Source organism: Neophocaena asiaeorientalis, unplaced genomic scaffold (assembly GCF_003031525.2).
Source record: "Neophocaena asiaeorientalis asiaeorientalis breed wild unplaced genomic scaffold, Neophocaena_asiaeorientalis_V1.1 scaffold308, whole genome shotgun sequence".
Classification (NCBI taxonomy): domain Eukaryota; kingdom Metazoa; phylum Chordata; class Mammalia; order Artiodactyla; family Phocoenidae; genus Neophocaena; species Neophocaena asiaeorientalis.
The window spans coordinates 4,872,276-4,891,489 of NW_020172768.1; the positions used below are offsets into that span (position 1 = coordinate 4,872,276).

At 42.8% G+C, this 19,214-nt stretch overlaps 1 long non-coding RNA gene across 1 annotated transcript in view; it reads right to left on the reverse strand.

Moving 5' to 3' along the window:
- LOC112396865 (uncharacterized) overlaps positions 1-12,025 on the reverse strand; it is a 33,521-nt gene extending 21,496 nt beyond the window's left edge. The window contains exon 1 of the long non-coding RNA XR_003002664.1: positions 11,965-12,025. This is a non-coding gene — a long non-coding RNA (uncharacterized LOC112396865). The remainder of the gene's footprint in view (positions 1-11,964) is intronic.
- Positions 12,026-19,214: the final 7,189 nt, after the last annotated feature.

Genomic DNA, 19,214 nt, shown 5'->3' on the forward strand with positions numbered 1-19,214 from the left:
TCCTTACAACTCTCCTTGGAGCTGGGAAAAAGGTTTAGGGGAAATGTGTTTTCTCTTCCTGATGGACAGAGCGAGTGAGGAAGCCCGTGAGCCCACATATGGTGCATCCTGAGCTGGGCTGAATCCTCGAAGCTTCATGCTCTGTGACTGACGCTCCCCTTGGGGAAAAGTCCTTTGCCCGTGGAGGAAGCTGGAAAGAGGGAGTTGCCAGGGCACTCAAGGGTTCTCATCTCAGGAAATAACTCTGGGACAGAAATGGATGACCGCTTCATTATTCTCTGGAGAAAGAAAAAAAGAACCCACCCTGTTTCCACTTGTAGCTGGTGACACAGACCAGCTGCTGTAGATGTAAACCCTTTCAGAAAAACTGTTTGGGTAAAAAAAAAAAGTTTTTTGACGTGTTGGCCGAGGAGAATTCCCTCCCACATGACAGCTATTTGGACATCGGCTGGACAGACTTTTTTGTCTTGGCATTATAAACATTTATGCCTAAACACAAAACAACTGTGTGAGTTCAGATTTACTCCCCAGCCTAGAGGCATCCGGAGGCTTGTCTGAATGCAGAAATGGTTTGAACCCCTGGTAACAGAGAGCCGTGAAGAACTGCGTTCATTTCCTTGAATGGGACCAGCAGTGCCGGAGCAGCAGACTAAAGTTGTCCTCAGTGAGTTTGTGCTTAAGAGGCAGCTGGGCTCCCAGCTGTGGTCCTCCCTGGCCTCCAGGACCCAAGTGGTCCTCCCTGACCTCCAGGACCCAAGTGGTCCTCCCAGGTCTCCAGGACCCAAGTGGTCCTCCCCACTCTCCAGGACCCAAGTGGTCCTCCCTGACCTCTAGGACCCAAGTGGTCCTCCCCGGCCTCCAGGACCCAAGTGGTCCTCCCTGACCTCCAGGACCCAAGTGGTCCTCCCAGGTCTCCAGGACCCAAGTGGTCCTCCCCGGCCTCCAGGACCCAAGTGGTCCTGCCTGACCTCCAGGGCCCAAGTGGTCCTCCATGACCTCCAGAACCCAAGTGGTCCTCCCCGGCCTCCAGGACCCAAGTGGTCCTCCCTGACCTCCAGGATCCAAGTGGTCCTCCCTGACCTCCAGGACCCAAGTGGTCCTCCCAGGTCTCCAGGATCCAAGTGGTCCTCCCCACTCTCCAGGACCCAAGTGGTCCTCCCTGACCTCTAGGACCCAAGTGGTCCTCCCCGGCCTCCAGGACCCAAGTGGTCCTCCATGACCTCCAGAACCCAAGTGGTCCTCCCCGGCCTCCAGGACCCAAGTGGTCCTCCCCAACCTCCAGGACCCAAGTGGTCCACCCCAGCCTCCAGGACCCACTGTAGCTCCATTCCTCACCACCGCACTGATGTCTCCACTCCTCTAACTAGAACTCTGTTGTTTTCCCTGTGTTATTTCTCACGTCCCTGCCCTTCTTCCCCGATCACCTCTGTTAGAAACGCCTTGCTACCCCCCTGCTCCTCAGGACTGACTAACCCTTTCTCCTGAAGCTTTTAGATTCATCTCAGAAGTTTTAGCCACCAGGGATCCTTCTTGAACTGCTGTTCATCCCAGCCTGGGCTGGCTGTCCCTTCTCTGTGTTCCCCATGTGTGTTTCCCTCACTGCGCACAACATACTGTTTTATAAATGCCTGTTTCTACCCGCCTCTCCCACTCAACTCAGAGCTACCTGAAGGCAGACACTATGCTTTTTTCATCTTTGTATCTCCAGAATGTAAGACAGACTGAGGGGTATCAGAGAATTTTTTTTTTCAATTAGTGAATGAATGAAAGAATGAAAGAACAAATAAATTGGTCTCACAAGACTGAACATGTAAGAGATCAGAAGTAAATGTATTCGATTCTCCAATCAGAGACTCTGAATAGATTGCAGATCTGGATGGAGATTCACTGGAAGTAATAGGTTTGTTTCGTGATCCCTAAGTGAGAACTCTTTCCCTTTATTCACTAGCCATTCAATGTCGCCTCATCCAGAAGCCTTTCAACCACCTCGTGTAAACAGCAGCTTCCTGCTCCTGGTCTGACACTCAGCTGCTTCTTTCTTGTGTCCCCGACTCCTACCCCATTAGAAGTTAAGTCTGTCGAGGACAAAGTTTAGTGCATTTCTTCACTCCGAATCCCTAGATCCTAGGCCAGTGTTGATAGGCAGCTGGCAGGCAAATAACTGTTGAATGTGAGAGTGTAAGTTACAAAAATTTTTACAAACACCTGAACTCATTTAAGCCCCATTTTTTACGGGGGTGGGGCGAAGACTCGGGCCAAGCTGAGACTGACACTAGCCCACCAGCCACCTCTCCTGTGTATCCTCACCACCCTGGACTTTCAGGATAAAAATGGGCAAACCGTGCAGAGGGAAAAACAGGTAGCGGTTTGGTTTCCGTGGGCATCTCACATCCAGTAAAGCCTTTGGGACTCTGGGGAGATCTCGATTCTTCCTAAAACACATGACCGCCCCTGGAGACTCCTGCCCTGAACAAGCCCAGGACCCAGGCCAGGATCTACAGGCTGATACTTCCTTCCATCCAGGTCTCTCCAGGGGCGGGGAGGGTGATACACAGAAGGAAGGGAGGGGGGGACTTGGAGGGGTGTTTCAGGCCAAGGCAGCAGAAGAGCAGGGAATCCCAGAGACCAGGCTTAGTGGAAGCTGAATCCAGTTCCTACCAACTCTGCCCCTGCTTGGCTGCATGTCTAGGTGATAACTGTGCCATCACTTAAGGGTTTTTCATTGGGGTTATATGCTCTTCAAAGAAAGACTATGCCTTTAGGTAAAGAACCCCATAAACCACACTTCAAAATGTTTTCTTTTGAAAATAATTTTTGCCAAAATATAAATATTTATTGAAAAACTTACAAGAAAAATACAGAAAAGTCTATCACGAATGTCAAAATCACCTGAAATTCTACCATCTGGAGATAATTGTACTGATACTCTATTCAACATTCTGCTGGGTATTTTTTAATGTGTCCATACACATATACACATGATCAGAATTTTACCTTCACGATATTATTCTCTACATGCTGTTTTGCAAACTGCTTTGTTCACTGACATTTGCATGATGTTATGGATAGTTTTCCGTGTCAATAAATATAGTCGTACATCCCAAAGTATACAGCTGTCGAGGATTCTATTGTATGTATGCATCATCCTTTTCTTAATGAGCCTCTTATTACCGTAAAATTTATTTGTTCCCAATTCCTTGTCATTATAAAAGTTCCTAAAATATTTCCTACTCCCATTAAATGACAAAAGTGGTATTTTGGGGACAAAGAATATGTACAGTGTACATTCTATATTTGAATACATATTGACAAACTTCCTTCCATAAGAGAGAAGCCAGAATTATAGTGCCACCAACAAACCCATCGTGATTTAAAATTGACCTTGCCCTCTCATCTTTGTGTTAGCCTATAGGTCAAGAATTATGGCTATAACATATGAAGCCTGCACGCAGGGAATACAAAAGTGCAATAAAGCTGTCACAGAAAATATAGATGATGCATTTTTTTCCTCTTTGCCAGTTGGACTGGAATGCAGGAGAAAAAGAATTCGGTTTCCAATAGGACTAGCCATTCAAAGGACACTTTCTCCGAATGACAGCACCTTTGCCAAACTAAAGACAACAGTGTCACCCATGTCACCGAGGCAACACCTTTCATGTGCAGTGGAAAGAGTTTGAATTTCTTCTTTCCAAATGACATGTAAATCTGTTTTTAAAGATTCAGACTGAGTGTTACCTCTTTCAGGGAGCTTTCCCTAAAACTTCTTGTCAGTTAGATAGACATTCTCGGTCCTCCAGCATGGGATTCACTTTCACAAGGTTCCGACCAAAGTTCAGAGTACTTCCTGCATCTCAGTTTCTGCTCCTGAATCATGAGTTGCTAGAGAGTAGGGACTGTGTGTCTTTGGCTGGCACATCATAGACGCGCAATACTCCTGTCGACTAAATGAAGGAAAGACCTGTACGTGAAGAGTTAGTAGGTGAAGGGTTATGTCTCAGTGCTTGAGTTTATCCGAGACAGTGAAGATATCTCTGGGACAAAAAAAAAGGGACATCACCTGTGAGGACGTGTGTCCGTATGCAGCCCCAAGGTCAGATTTCTTTAATGTTAACTGCAAGCACGATCATACTTTTCTCTAAACTAACAGACATACCCCACTGACGAGTCTACTGTCTTCCAGTATCTTCTTTCTCATTCTCTCGAGTAGTCCATTTGTAGTTTGCAAATCATTTTAGATCTCTCCCTTGACCTGGCAGTGTAACAAAAGCTACCGAGTCCTGTTCTCCAAGAACTCAAATGTAAGCAGCTTTAGATAGCTGAACAATCCTCACTCCCCCATGGAAACCCTGCGGTTACCGTAAGTAGAAAATAAACTGGTAAACAGAATTGAAGATGGTTTCTCTCTCTCATTCCTAACTCTGTAAGAACCTCATTTTCTTGACTATTCCAACACGACCGTAATAAACATTCCTTCTTATTTCAAGGGGCCGGCGCCCACCCATAGAGGCCATGTTCTGATCCACGTGCTGTTGGCTTCTGGGTCTTAAACTCAATCCCCCAACTCTTACTTGAATAGAGGCTTGAAAATGACTCATATCCATCTCCTATTTCTCTGAAAACTCTCATCTCCTAATTAAGCATCACGCTTTCAGGTTCTGTATGAATTGGCACAGCTCAACTAACCTTCCTTAGAATACTAAAAATGGACTCTTGTTATTGTAATATTACGAGTCACTCACTAATATCTCCTGAAAGAGACAAAGAATATAAAATGGTTTTAAAATACTGAACCATAACAATCAGGGGATAAGAGTGCCTCGTAGACTATTTTATGTTTCCTCCTCCTGAAAACAAATCCCTCTTCATCACTATGCTGGAATGGCGCTGTCAACGCTGGGCAGAATGGTGCTCTCTGTCATAAACATCAAGGGAACACATTAAAACCTGTCCAGGAATTTTATGAGCACAGTGTCAATCCTAGCCTCTGAAACTTTTCAGAAGCGAATGCTCTGTTCTTTCTAATGTGGGAACATCTTTTGGAAAACTAAAGGTAACATTCAATCAGCTGTTTGCCAGTAGAAGTGGCCGCAGCCTCGTCTTCAAATGCCATTCCTCAGATCCTCTATCGAACCATGAAATTCAGCAAATAACCACCATTGTCCTTCAGACGTACTCCAGGGCCACGCACATAGTAGGCACTCCATAAATAACTAAATAAAAAATTGGGGTTTTTATCTAGCTAGCTGGTATTGAAGAGCTGCTCAGCCCTGTATTAGGTCCTATGGTAATTCCAAAAGTGAGAATAACTCACTTTTCTTCTTTCCATAGTTATTTTTCTAGTTGATGAGATGAGAAAAGTGATGACCTTGCTACTCAACAGTGGGGTCCTCGCAGACCAGCAGCATGGACAGCGCTTGGGAGCTGGTAGAACTACAGAGCTCAGGTCCCACTCCACGTGGTTCATATGCACATTAAAGTTTGAGAAACCCTGGTGTAGGTAATGTATTATGGGTACATAAAAGATGAAGAAATGACTTACGGAAGGATGCCAAGGGAAAACTTCAAGAGAAGGTGGCGCTGAAATGGGCCTTGAAAAATGTGTAGCTAGAGGTATGCACAAAGATTCAGAAGCGAGAAAACAGTAGATTAGAGAACAGGGAATAATCCAGTAAGCAAATAGATTGTGGGGAAAACGGGAGATGAAATTGAAAGATCCTTTAGGGCAGACTACCATACTAAAAGCTTGGGCTTTTGTAATATAGATATAAAAGCATGATTGCTCGAGTTTTAAATAGTAATAATAATACTAATAGTAAAATTAACAATAATACATTAATAAAATTAAAGTTGTAGTATAAAAAATTGGAATTATTTTCTTACTAGGAAACTAGAAACAAAAAAGAGCAAGCTGGAGGGATGATGTGAAGCATCTTGGCTTCACGAGGGTGGCTATAGCAGAGGTCATGGTATATGAGATTCTTGGCCACGTCGAACCCAGAGAAGACCAGCAAGCTAAATGTCAACTCTTACCCCATGGTGGCTGCCAAAGAAATCCTTAAGGAGCCTAGAAGTGTAAAGAGTTACTTTTCAACTCACAGTGTGTGGAGTTATGTCAGATATAATCTAGAATTTAGATATGGTTCTGGGTCTTAAGAAGCTCTCAACAAAACTGAGAGATGCCCTAAATATAGAGATAGCTATTGAGAGAATGAACGGTGCGGGGAGAGTTTTAATAATGCCCTTTAACATTGAACTAAGGCACACCAGCTGCCTGAACTCTCTCAAATCCAGCGAGCAACTCTTGCACTATGTCTGGTGGTCATTTTGCACAGTGAGGTTTCATTTGTTCTATTGCCTAAACTGTAAGTTTCAAATTTCCCAGCATACTGCTAAACAGCTTCCTGGCATACTTACATAAAGAGGGATTTTGTAAAGTCAATGAATTTGGGAATTGGAAAAATCTCATGAAATCTGCCCATTTTCTTTTTTTCTTTTTTAATTTTTTTAACATCTTTATTGGAGTATAATTGCTTCACAATGGTGTGTTAGTTTCTGCTTTATAACAAAGTGAATCATTTATACATATACATATGTTCCCATATCTCTTCCCTCTTGCGTCTCGCTCCCTCCCACCCTCCCTATCCCACCCCTCTAGGTGGTCACAAAGCACCGAGCTGATCTCCCTGTGCCATGCGGCTGCTTCCCACTAGCTATCTATTTTACGTTTGGTAGTGTATATATGTCCATGCCACTCTCTCGCTTTGTCACAACTTACCCTTCCCCCTCCCCAACGTCCTCAAGTCCATTCTCTAGTAGGTCTGTGTCTTTATTCCCGTCTTACCCCTAGGTTCTTCATGACCTTTTTTTTTTTTTTTTCCCTTAGATTCCATATATATGTGTTAACTGAGCCCAGAGAAGTTAAGTGTTTAGCAGAATGATAAAGAACTCCAGGTGACAGACTATGCATTGACCGGGAGTTCCTTACTGAGTGTGGGTCATGGGCAAATTTCTTTATCTCACAAAGCCTTAACTTCCTCAACTGTAAAATGGGGATAATGATACCAACCCTTTCAGAATTATTGAGGAAGGTTATATAAAATAAAACCCTTGCATATTACTTTATACATGATAAAATGGTCAATAAACAATGGTTACTATTGTTGCTATTTTATCACAGTGCCTGGCACTAGTAAGCACTGACTAATTAACAGTAATAGTGGTTTTTATTTATTATTATTTTACTACCCAAAGTGGCAGAGGTTATCTATTCAGATATTAGAGCCAGAACCCAGATAGCCTATATCCCTTACCTCTTTTTCTAAAAGACTCGCATTTAAATAATCAAAAAAAGGATTCCCTTCCATAATCATATAGGTTGAGTAGCCTGATGAAGAAATTCACAGGAGAAAAGCGCCACAATTTCTATTGAATGGCAGTCTGTTTGTACCATTGTCACGCCTAAAACCAAGAAGTAAGCATTCTTCTTACAGCGAGGAGCAAACTCACTGAAAGATTGCGTAGCACATATGGGGAAATATTGCAACTTCCTGAGATAAACCGATATCTTTTTGATAGAAATGTGAATGTTTCGTGGAGTAACACTTTGGCAACGAGGTATAAATATAAGGAAGTCATAAGCTGCAACGGAAAATATTGCAAGAGGATTTGTTTGTTGGGTTTTGTTTAAATTTGTTTTGTTTTGTTTCTGCTTTTTCTTTAGAACGGTCCTTCCCAAACTGATTTGCATAGGAATTATCTAGGAATCACCTGAGAATCAGGTTACAAGGCAGAGCCTGACCCAGCAGGTCTGAGGTACAGCCAGCCTGACGGTCTGCACTTCCAACAGGATACCCGGACATGCACATTTTGAGTAGCAAGGTGGTGTCTGGACTCACTTGGTTAAATTCATGAGTGGTTATAACAAGAAGGTGTTTGGATGGCAGAGGCCACCGAGGAACAGGCAAGAAGAATCCGGGCCACACGCTGAGCAGAGGTTTGATTTTTATCTTAGCTGTGACATAAGCCCAGCCAGGGAGAGTGTGCAGCTCAGCACCCGTGCCCACCCCTCAAGCCACGTGCCAGGTAATGGCTGCATCTGACAAGGCTTCCTGCCTTTCCTAAGAAGCCAGGGTTTGAGTTATTTCACCTCTGATGTCAAGAAACTGGCATCACTGCTCTTCCCCTACCGAGAGGAAACCTTTTGGATTAAGGGTCACTGGAGGGCACCAAAAGGCACTATATTTTTCACAATTTTAAGGGACTTCAATCTTTTGGAAATTCTTTGTACTATGTTTTGCAACTCATTGTGCACCTAAAATTATTTCAAAATGAAAAGTTAACACATTTTAAAAATGCACAAAAGACTAAAACCCTGGGAGTTTCTACTTTTCCACATCTCGAAAATACAGATTGCATTTCCCTCATTGAGAATATTTTCTTAACATCTTCACTAAACGTTTGCTGCTTGACTTCATTCTAGGAAGTACTGTCCAAACTGTCCCCTCTGTTTTCTGGATGCAGCACACCAGCACGTGGTCAGCAGGAATATCGAATCTACCCTCTTCTCCGAGAATCAAAATTGATCAAAACACATCCTTCCCTCACTGCCCTAGGTAACTTTTTCTTTTCCATCTGCTCTCCCAAAGCATTCACAGACTGCATCACATCACTTAACAATTATCTTTTATTTTTAATCTCTTTTCAGGTAACATCTTGCCTCCTAAAATAAATTACGTTGATTCTTTTTTAAAATGAAACATATATTTCTCCTTCTGTGTCTGTCACAGCGCCCCACGAGGCTGGGCACGAGGGAGAAATTCAATCAATATCTGTCCCATTGAGGGAGAGATTTGCTGATCCCGTCAACCTGACTTTGGAGCCTTTCTTCAGAGTCTGTGTCTTTCTAACAATGAATCATTAATCCACAGATTTCCCTTTGGAAAATTGGCCTAAGCCACAGTATTCTCCCAGATAAGCAAACCATCACTCTAAGCAGAAAAATTTAGCCTAAATTTGTGTAAGTGCCTCGAAGCTACTGAGGTTCCTGTGAGATATGACTCCAGCCACAGCTCTGAACTCACATGCCTTTGCTTCTAATCAGGTCCCACCACCAACCAAGTCGTTCGTGGTACCAAACCTCGGAGTCCTCATCTGCTAGATGGGGATAACAAGACAGCCCGCCTCACAGACTTCATTGTAGATTAAAGAAGGAATCCATGCAAAGCACCAAGGGCCCTGAAACATACCAAGTGCTCAGTAAACTTCGGGGATGAGTATCCTTCCTTGGGTGGAGTGGAGAAGACCAGGTATTATATCCAGAGAATCATCTAGATTAAAAAGTTTGAGTTCCCTAAAGCTACATTTTCAGTAGAGCAGGGACAAAGGAGATGAAGGGCAAAAGAATGAGTTGTCTTCATACCTAAGTTGGCCCAGGATTGCAAGACCTCACGGGATTCCCCTCAAATGCCACTAACTTGCTGTTCACCACATTTATTTTGCTCAAATACTAAGTACATTTTAATTCCCATAAAGAAGGAAAGAGAGAGACAGAGGAGGGAGAGGAGGGAGAGGAGGGAAGGGGGGAGGGAGAAAGGATGCTCCAGCTCCCTTCTGCTGGTTGATGCAGAAGTGGGAGTTTTGAGTGGGTAATTAGAGAAGGAACACTGCTGTGGAAAACAGATCTGATCACCAATCAATAAAACCACGAGGATCGGCAAACTTTAATCAGTAAGAAATCAAGCAAACACTTTGAGGCAATCAACAAGGGAAATGGCAGTGGCGACTGTTTCCAGAGCATTTGTTTGCCCTCCAACTCACCCTCCCTGGGCACCTGCACCCACACACGCAATTTGTTACAACGTTACTTCAGACCGTCCCTCAGCCTTATTGGCAGTATTCTTATTCTTCAAAGCTCTGTGCTGTTTACAACTATTCTCTCATCTTCATGAGATAGGTGGAGCACAAATCATTATTCACATTTCTTTCATTATTCACATTTCAGAGATGAAGAAAATAAAGCACAGTCACGTCAAATAACTTGTTCTGGGCTTCCCTGGTGGCGCAGTGGTTGAGAGTCCGCCTGCCGATGCAGGGGACACGGGTTCGCGCCCCGGTCCGGGAGGATCCCACATGCCACGGAGCAGCTGGACCCGTGAGCCATGGCCGCTGAGCCTGCGCGTCCGGAGCCTGTGCTCCGCAGCGGGAGAGGCTGCAGCAGTGAGAGGCCCGTACCGAAAAAATAAAAATAATAACTTGTTTTCAGTTCCAAAGTCAGTCTCTAACAGAACCCAAGCACACTCTACTTTCCTGACTCCAAAGCCAGAGCTGGTGCCAGTTCTGACCCTCATCGCCTTTGAACTCCATTATCATCTGAGGCAGGGAACTGGCCCAGATCCATGCTGTCAACCCGTTCTCCAAGGTCACAGCCGACTCGATGTTGAAGGGTTACACCCTGTTACCCACCCTCCCCTAGGCTCTACTCTTGGACCTCTTCGCACCTCTAACAAACTAGCACCTCGGTGTAAGGAGCTGGTAAGGCAAAGATGCCCTCTCTGTATTCAGGCCCTCAGCTTCCCACATACATCCTAAGCGGCAGAACCAGGACGGAAGAGGCTGCCTGGCCGCCTGCACTGTTTGTTTTTTCACTACTGAGTTGGCAAGGATGTTGATTTACAATGAGACGCAGCATGCTTCTTCAAATATTAATATTAATAACTACAATGTAGAACACATGAAAAGGTCTTTTCATCTTCAAAGCACTTTGCAGACATTAACTCATTAGCTGTCCCTCCCCTCCCTTCAGAAACAAGAGGTAAGGAAGAATCTCCACAGTGATAGTGGCCACCCAGCGCCCTCCCTGCCCGGCCCACGCCTGCAGAAGCAAAGGGGTTTCTCTTTAGATAAAAAGAAGGCACGTGGTGCCATCCAGAACCATAGTTGTTGAAAGAGTCAGAGTGCCAGGCATTTTACAGATGAAATGGAGCTATCAGAGTTACCGTTTTTAGAACCTGGATTTCCTGTTGTTTAACAAATATCTCTCTTTTCAGTTGCACGGTAATGGTATGAAGTAGGAGGGGAAATGGCCTTGTGATTTACAAAAAAAAAAAAAAATCTTACCCAAAAGGCAATAAGGAAAACCTGCAATCGAATGCCTTGATCTTGGTAACCCAGCATCTTTTGAATAGTTCGCCTACATGAACTGCAACTTTAAAAGGGGGTAACAGAGATGTTTTAATAGTAGAGGAAAAGCCCCCAACAAAGTGAGATTGCCAGATATAAAATAACCAATGGAGGAGAGCGGCCCTCCACCCCCCCTGCTTGTCCATAATGCTGCCCAAGGATTCAAGCTCTGTGGTGGAGGTAAAAATTACCCTCCTTGACTTTCAGAATACTCCTGCCTCAGGTACAAGTCCCAAGGGAAAAGTACAGTCCCTTGGAAAACTGTGAGTCACAGGACAGGGAAAAACACCAAAAAGGCTAGTTTGACCTCAAATCCGTAGCAATTTCCTCAAAATAAGGGCAATTAGTTAAGCTACTGAGGTTAAAATAAAAATTTTTTTAAATTAAAAAGTAAAACAATGGCTCCCTAGGAGTGTAAGAGAAAAAAGGAAAGAAATGTCAACATTTAACTACAGCTTTATTTCTTTGGAAGTGCTCCAATATGTGAAGAAAATTCAGTTTCTGACAAGTGCTCGGCGAGTGCCTAAAACGTGCATATGCTTTTGCTCTTACAAAACAGGGAAAAGAGAGAAAAGGTCTGGATTTCACACTACTCTAACAAGGTTAGGAAGTATTTTTGAAAATGGTTATCAAACAATTGAATTGAAAATACAGAAAAATGTGAAAAGAGAAAGCCGCTTGTATCCTGAAAGTCCCCATCAGTTTACCGGTTAATTCCACCAAATGAAAAAAAAAAAAAGGAAAACGGACTGCAAAGTTTTAGGCAGAAACTCACACCCCACTTACCACTTTGCCGGAGAAACTGGGTGAAGAATAGGTCCTGAGTGAGCTTCCCTCAATGTCTGTGGTCTCTTTCCAACTACCTGCGGGAATCCTCTGCTCGGACGCTAAAGAGGATGCAAAGACCATAATGTTTCTAATAGAGCTGCCTCCTTAAATTAGGGGGTGTGGTCAAGCCCAGAAAAGCTGGAAAGAAGACAGTGTTCCACTGGCCCCTGACTCCATGGAGGCAGCCACTAGGACAGGCTCTGTGTTCTAGATGGAAAAGCAAATCATGTTACTGGTTAAGGTAACACCGGATCACAACCTTAATTTATATCATTGAAATTACCCTTCTGTTAAATGTAACTCAGCCACCGAAAGTAGCCGGGAGGGAGATGAGCAAAAGAGAATACCCTCAGTGGGATAACTCGTGTTTCAGCCTTTGCCATTGCTTTAGATTTACCCTCTACTGAATATTTGAATATTCATGACTCACATTTCTTGACCTTCTCCTCCGAGCCCTCATTTAACCTAGGTCAGGGGTCAGGAGAGGGATATAGCCTCAGGGCAAGAAAGACTCAGAGAGCAGACTGTCTACCACCCCATCACCGGCTGGGCTTATCTCTAGTAACCTGGCTTATCTCTAAAAATAATAACGTGATGTGAAGTGTGATGTTTCCTAAGGAAAAAACTTAATTCTAAGGAAGAATTAACTCTCTCAAAATGAGAGCTGGGGGGCTTCCCTGGTGGCGCAGTGGTTGAGAGTCCGCCTGCAGATGCAGGGGACGCGGGTTCGTGCCCCGGTCCAGGAAGATCCCACGTGCCGCCGAGTGGCTGGGCCCGTGAGCCATGGCCGCTGAGCCTGCGCGTCCGGAGCCTGTGCTCCGCAATGGGAGAGGCCACAACAGTGAGAGGCCCGCGTACCGCAAAAAAAAACAACAACAACAAAAAAAATGAGAGCTGAGGATTCTGAAAATTAAGTCTGGCTTTAGGTGATCTCTAAAATAGATTAGTTGTAGTGACTCTGATTCCTAGTCCATGGTGCAGGAATAAAAGGGCAGAAATATTCATATATTCCTCATTTAGAGAAAATATAAACAATGTGAAAATCTTGTTCTAGGTGAAAATATACAGCACTTTATATCCACATGTTCAGAACCGTGGTAAGAATATTACAGTATAATATCATTTCTCTGAATAGGATTATTTCATTACAGAAAATTTTTTTTTTGGAAAGTCAGTATTTGGCTTTGTAATTTAAGGCTTTTATCCTAAAAGTTTCCATTTACTTTGAGCAATGGATGGGAGTTAAAATGTGCCATGGTTGACTCCTTTCCCTTTCTAATGAAGACACAGATGCTCAACTTTGAAAAACTGTGAAAATATAGTAAGTGTCCTTCAGCGCGACATTATCCTCACCGTTCATTGTACAAAGGTAGCAATGCAGTGAAGATGGTGTTGTCATGAAAACAAGATTTTACGGCTCATCTTCTGCCTTTGCACATTAAAAGTCTTAGAGAAAAGGAAGAGATAGCGCTATTGGTTCAGTTTTGTTTAATAAATGTCTGTGCCAGGCACCGGGGGAAATGACAAGTCAACACTGGAGTGGGAAGACAGACACAGAAATCAACCATCTCGATTAAATGTAACACATGCTATGAAAGAATCTGTGAAGAGAGCTACAGAAGCTTCAGACTGTCCCCTGCAGCCCGGTCAGCTTCAGCACACCACCCCATTTAAAAAGTCCATGGGCAATTAAACCAATCACAACCAATTATAATTGTATTCACTATGTTTGCAAGAGAGTTAAAAAAAAAAAGCAATGTAGAGAAGACCCGGATTCTTGGCTTACATGGGTGTATAGTGTGATTATTGCAGAGCTCTGGAGTCTGGCATTGTCTACACAGACCTCACATAGACAAAAACCCTTTAGAACCTTAGGGCCAACCTATCATGGTGGCCGAGAGCATAGCTAGAAATCTAAAGAGTGTAAAATAAGCCACACCCCTGCTGAGATGGCCTAGAGAATGCCCAGGAAAGCAGCAAGTTTTGTTTTAAACAGTATCTTCGAAAATATAGCATTAGATGAATATCTACACACAAAAGAATGAAGGGGGACCCTTAACTTACCCCTATACAAAAATTAACTCAAAATGAATTAAAGACCTAAACATAAGAGCTAAAACTATAAAATTCATAAAAGAAAAAAAAATACATAGATGGAAACTTCATGACATTGGGTTTGGCAATGATTTATTGGAATCACACCAACAGCACAGACAAAAAAAAAAGAAATAATAGATAAGTTGGACTTCATCAAAATTTAAAACTTTTGTACATCAAAGAACACTATTAATAAAGTGAAAAGGCAACCGACAGAATGGGAAAAAAATTTCAAATCCCTTACAGTAGATTACAGGATATATAAGGACCTCTTAGAACTCATCGACAACAACAAATAACTCCATTAAAAAATGAGCAAAGGAAAAAAATTTTTAATTAAAAAAATAAAATTAAATATCGGGATTTCAAATAGATGAAAAAAAAATGAGCAAAGGACTTGATTAGATATTTCTCCAAAGATATACAAATGGCCAATAAGCACATGAAGAGCTTGTCAACATCACTAATCATTAGGGAAGTGCAAATCAAAACCACGATGAAATACCATTTCACACTCGTGAGGATGGTGGGTATCAAAAAAGTAATAAAATAAACAACAAGTGTGGGTGACAATGTGGAGAAATTGGAACACCTGTTCATTGCTGATGAGAATGTAAAATAGTGTAGTCACTATGGAAAACAGTAAAATGATTCCTTATAAAATTAAACATAGAATTACTATGGAATCCAGAATTCACTTCTAGGTGTATACCCAAAAGAATCGAAAGCAGGGACTCGAACAGATGTTTGTTCATAGCAAGATTATTCACAACAGGGGCTTCCCTGGTGGCGCAGCGGTTGAGAGTCCGCCTGCCGATGCAGGGGACAAACAATGAAGAAATAGTCAAGAGAACAAAAAAAAAAAAAAAAAAAAAAAAAAAAAAAGATTATTCACAACAGCCAAAATGTGGAAACAACCCAAACGTCCATCAACAGATGAATGGATAAACAAAATGTGGTCTATACAAGCAATGGAATATTACTCAGCCTCAAAAAGGAATGAAATTCTGATACCTGGTACGACATGGATGAACCTGGAGGGTAACGTGCAAAATGAAATAAGCCAGATGTGAAAGGACAAGTGTTGTATGATTCCACTTATATGAGCCATCTAAAATAATCAAATTCATAAAGACAGAAAATACAATAGAGGTTACCAGGCTCTGAAGGGAATGGGGATTGGGGAGTTAGGGTTTAATGGAAACAGAGTTTCAGTTCGAGATGATGAAAATGTTCTGGATCTGGGTGGTGGTGACAGTTACTTAATGCCACTGAATTGTACACTTAAAATGGTTAAATGGTAAATTTTAAGTTATGTATATTTTACCAAAGAAAAAGTATAACTATACTTTTCTGAAGGAAATATGTATAGCATTAGGGTTAAGTAGACCATCCACAGAGAAAAGGCTTTCTCCTCCACGTGAATGGTACAGGGCAAAGGTAAAGGTAAATGATCCTCAAAAGAAGAGGGTATTGGGACTTTCCTGGCTGTCCAGTGGTTAAGACCCCGTACTTCCACTGCAGGCGAGGGGTGCAGGGGTGGGAGCGGGGCACAGGTTCCATCCCTGGTTGGGAAATTAAGGTCCCTAATGTCATGCAGCCAAAAAAAAAAAGCCACCATGTGGCAACAAGACCTGAAATGGCCTCTGTTTAAAAAAAGAAGAAAAGAAAAAGGTCTGAACTCACAGGAGGAGCACAGGTTCTCCCTCCACCTCACAGAGCCCTCAGCTCTGTCATCCGTCAAACAGGGGCTAATAACACCAGCCCAAGCACATGAGGTTGTTGTAATTACTGTATAATTGGATGACTATCGAAACAGTAAACTGGAAAGGCAATATTGGTTGTTCTTTTCCATGCTCTGCTATATTACCTTCTATGGAGAAGGACCTCAGTTGAGATGACTCTATAGTCTAAGATCTTCAAGAAAAATAATTAAAGCCCCGTGACCTCAGGGACATGTATGCCTGTGGAACTTGAAAAAGAATAGATACATGTATATGTAGAACTGAATCACTTTGCTATACAGCAGAAATTAATACAACATTGTAAATCAACTATACGTCAATAAAATATTTTTTTAAAAGAATTGTTTACTTACCTGAAAGAGCATCTTCGTAGCCCAGCCTAAAGGATGGTAGTTTCAACATCATTTAGACCCAGTTGGAATAGGGCCTGAATGAATGTAGAATAATTACCACCAAGCTCTTTGCTGTTTTTACTGTGAAGAAATCTTTTTTCTTTTCTCAGCATAGCAAGCTGCATTGCAAGTTAGTATCTCCTAAGAGGAAAAATGTGGAATTGAATTCCCAGAATCTTAGCCTTGCCAGGATGCTCAACCCTTCCACCATCAACCTTCCCTCCCTCCCACCCCAACCCCCAAAATGCAGGAATGCCCTTCACAACGATCTACAATGATTCTTTTTTTAAAATTTTATATTGGAGCATAGTTGATTAACAATGTTGTGTTAGTTTCACGTGTACAGCAAAGTGACTAAGTTCTACATATACATGTATCTATTCTTTTTCAAGTTCTTTTCCCATTTAGGTTATTACAGAACATTGAACAGAGTTCCCTATGCTATATGCTATGCTACATTGTTGGTTATCTATTTTAAATATAACCGCTTGTACACGTCATATACAATGATTCTTTACACCACTCTCAACGCACAAAAAGAGGTAAGTCTGAACTGAACAATGGCTTTCAATGTAATGAGAAACAAAATGACATCTCCCTTTATTGCATTCACATATTATCTCTTCTTTCTTTCCATCTCCCTTGGAAAAAACGTCTGATGCTTCAGAAGACTCCATGTACACAGGGAAGCGGTACCTAAACAAATTACAAAGACTGAGTAGGGGTAAAATCCAGATACCTTTACAAATGCAATCGTCATCAAATATGGAAGAGGCCGCAGACTATAAGATGAAAGGAAAGCAAAGAGCAGAGAACCTTTGTCTATTCGCGCTCCAGCTCTGAAACTTCTTATCCTGCACTTTGTAATGAATCTATCTCCTTTCCGTAATCAGAAGCCAAGTCTTTGTCTTGCTCCACAGACGAATCAGCTGTGGCACACGTACGGGTACATGCACATCTGGCCCCCAGGTGTGGGTCTTTCTGTGCGCCAGGGAGCCTGTGGAGAGGCTGGGCTTCTTGGCAGGGTCCTCCCAGGACCCCGCACCCCTTCAGAGTGGGGCCACTTCAATAGGGCTCGAACCAGCTTTCTGTTGTTTCCTAGCACTTGATGAGGTATTTGACATTTGGAGCTGGGGTAGGACCCCAGATGGACATCCTGCAAAGTAGCTTAGATAAAGCTTGTGGAACGTGCGGCACCAAACTCGTTCTCTTGGACCCACCGAGCATCCTTTAGATTCCATAAATTCACAAAGTTCCAAGCATCCTTTAGATTCCAAATTCACAGAGAGCCAGAGTGGATGGTTGTATGATACACTACAGCCCACTGAAAACCCATCTCTAGTCACCTCCTTCTTGAACTCTATTCCTTTCTCTGTATGTTTGTCACTCTGCCCCCGTTCCCTCCTCCGTCAAAATACCTTTCCTTTTTCCCTCTGCCAATCGAACTCCTACCAAGTCATTTTTAAATCTCTGTTTTTAATCACAAAATTAATATGTGGTCCTAGCTTATTCAGACAATACGGAAGAGGTTGAATTAAAAACTGGAACTCACCATCCCTGCCCCATTTCACCCAATCTCACATGGAAAGGTTAACTATTGTTTACAATTGGATGTGCAGCCCCCTAGACCTTTTTCCTGTATAGTTTCCGTGTATAAAATACACATTATATGTATTTTCCTGCAACTTGCTATCAAACACTTGGCAGTGCATTTACTGGGGTCAACTTTCTATGTTGGCCCCATCTGAGTGACCTCATTCATTTCAGCAACCAAGTCTTAATGCTTCATCATATCTCATCAGTTCCAGCTCAAGTGTTTTTTCCTCTGTGTCTCCCTGACACCCCAGCCTTCTCTTCCTGCACTTTTTCATGCAGAGATCATCTTGCTCGTATGTTGTCACACTGTGCTATGGAAGTGTTCATCTCTCCCTCTCATGTCTTTCCTGCCTTATCTCCTCAACTCGAATGTGACCCTGGAAGGGCAGACATCCCTATACGACATAAAGTGCCCCCTCAGCAAAATCCCTTAACGTAACGCACATTCATATGGACTGGATGAGTACACAGAGTTATGGCTTGACAGGTCAAAATATCCTGCAGGATGACATCATTTTTTTGAGATCTGCACAAATCACCTAAGTATTAAGTAGTCATTTCTGGTGGCATGGGAGACTTTTTTGTTTTATTCTTGTTATATGTCTGTGTTTTCTGATTTTCATACACTGTTCTATTCCATTCAGGTGAAGGAAAGAAGCGCATTTTATTTTTAAATATGTGACTTTATTGGTCTAAGATGACAGGAGAGCACAGTGTGACAGCAGAGACTCTGAGGTTAAATTGCTGCGATTTGAATCCCAGCCCTTCTATGTTACCGTGGGCATTTCATTTAAAATTTCTGGTCTTTGTTTTCCCCGTACGTAAAATGAAGACTGTGATACATACACCTCAGGGTAGTGAGTGCTAAGTATTGAATTCATCGAGGTTTTACTCAATAAATACTAACCATCATTATCAACGGCAAGGCCAGGGCTAGACCCAAGGCTTCTATTTTCCAGCCCGGTGTCATCCTCCCCACATGCCATGAATCCTCAGAGGAAAGCCCAGAAGCTGATTTTTCCTCCTGGCTGGAGTGCCGGGGTGCTGATCAGAAGCACCCAGTAGTGCAATGAGGACCTGCCTGATGAGACAGGGGCCCTCCTGAGTCTCTAGAAGCACAGCGGCAGCTGGGTCTTGGTGGGTCACACCAAGTAACATTGACCACGTTCATTTTTCCCTTTGAAACTGTGTAGTGATTACAGATCAAGCCCGGTCTTGGAGTCAGGGCCACCTTCCCAGGACTGCTACAGGGTTACCCTTTGAAGCTTCCAACCATGTTTTCTAGTCCTGATTTAGAAGGCAAACCAATTTCTTTCTTTTTTTTTTTTTTTTTGAATGAAAGATTCCTTGAATTCTACAGCATTTTCAAAAGTCTCAC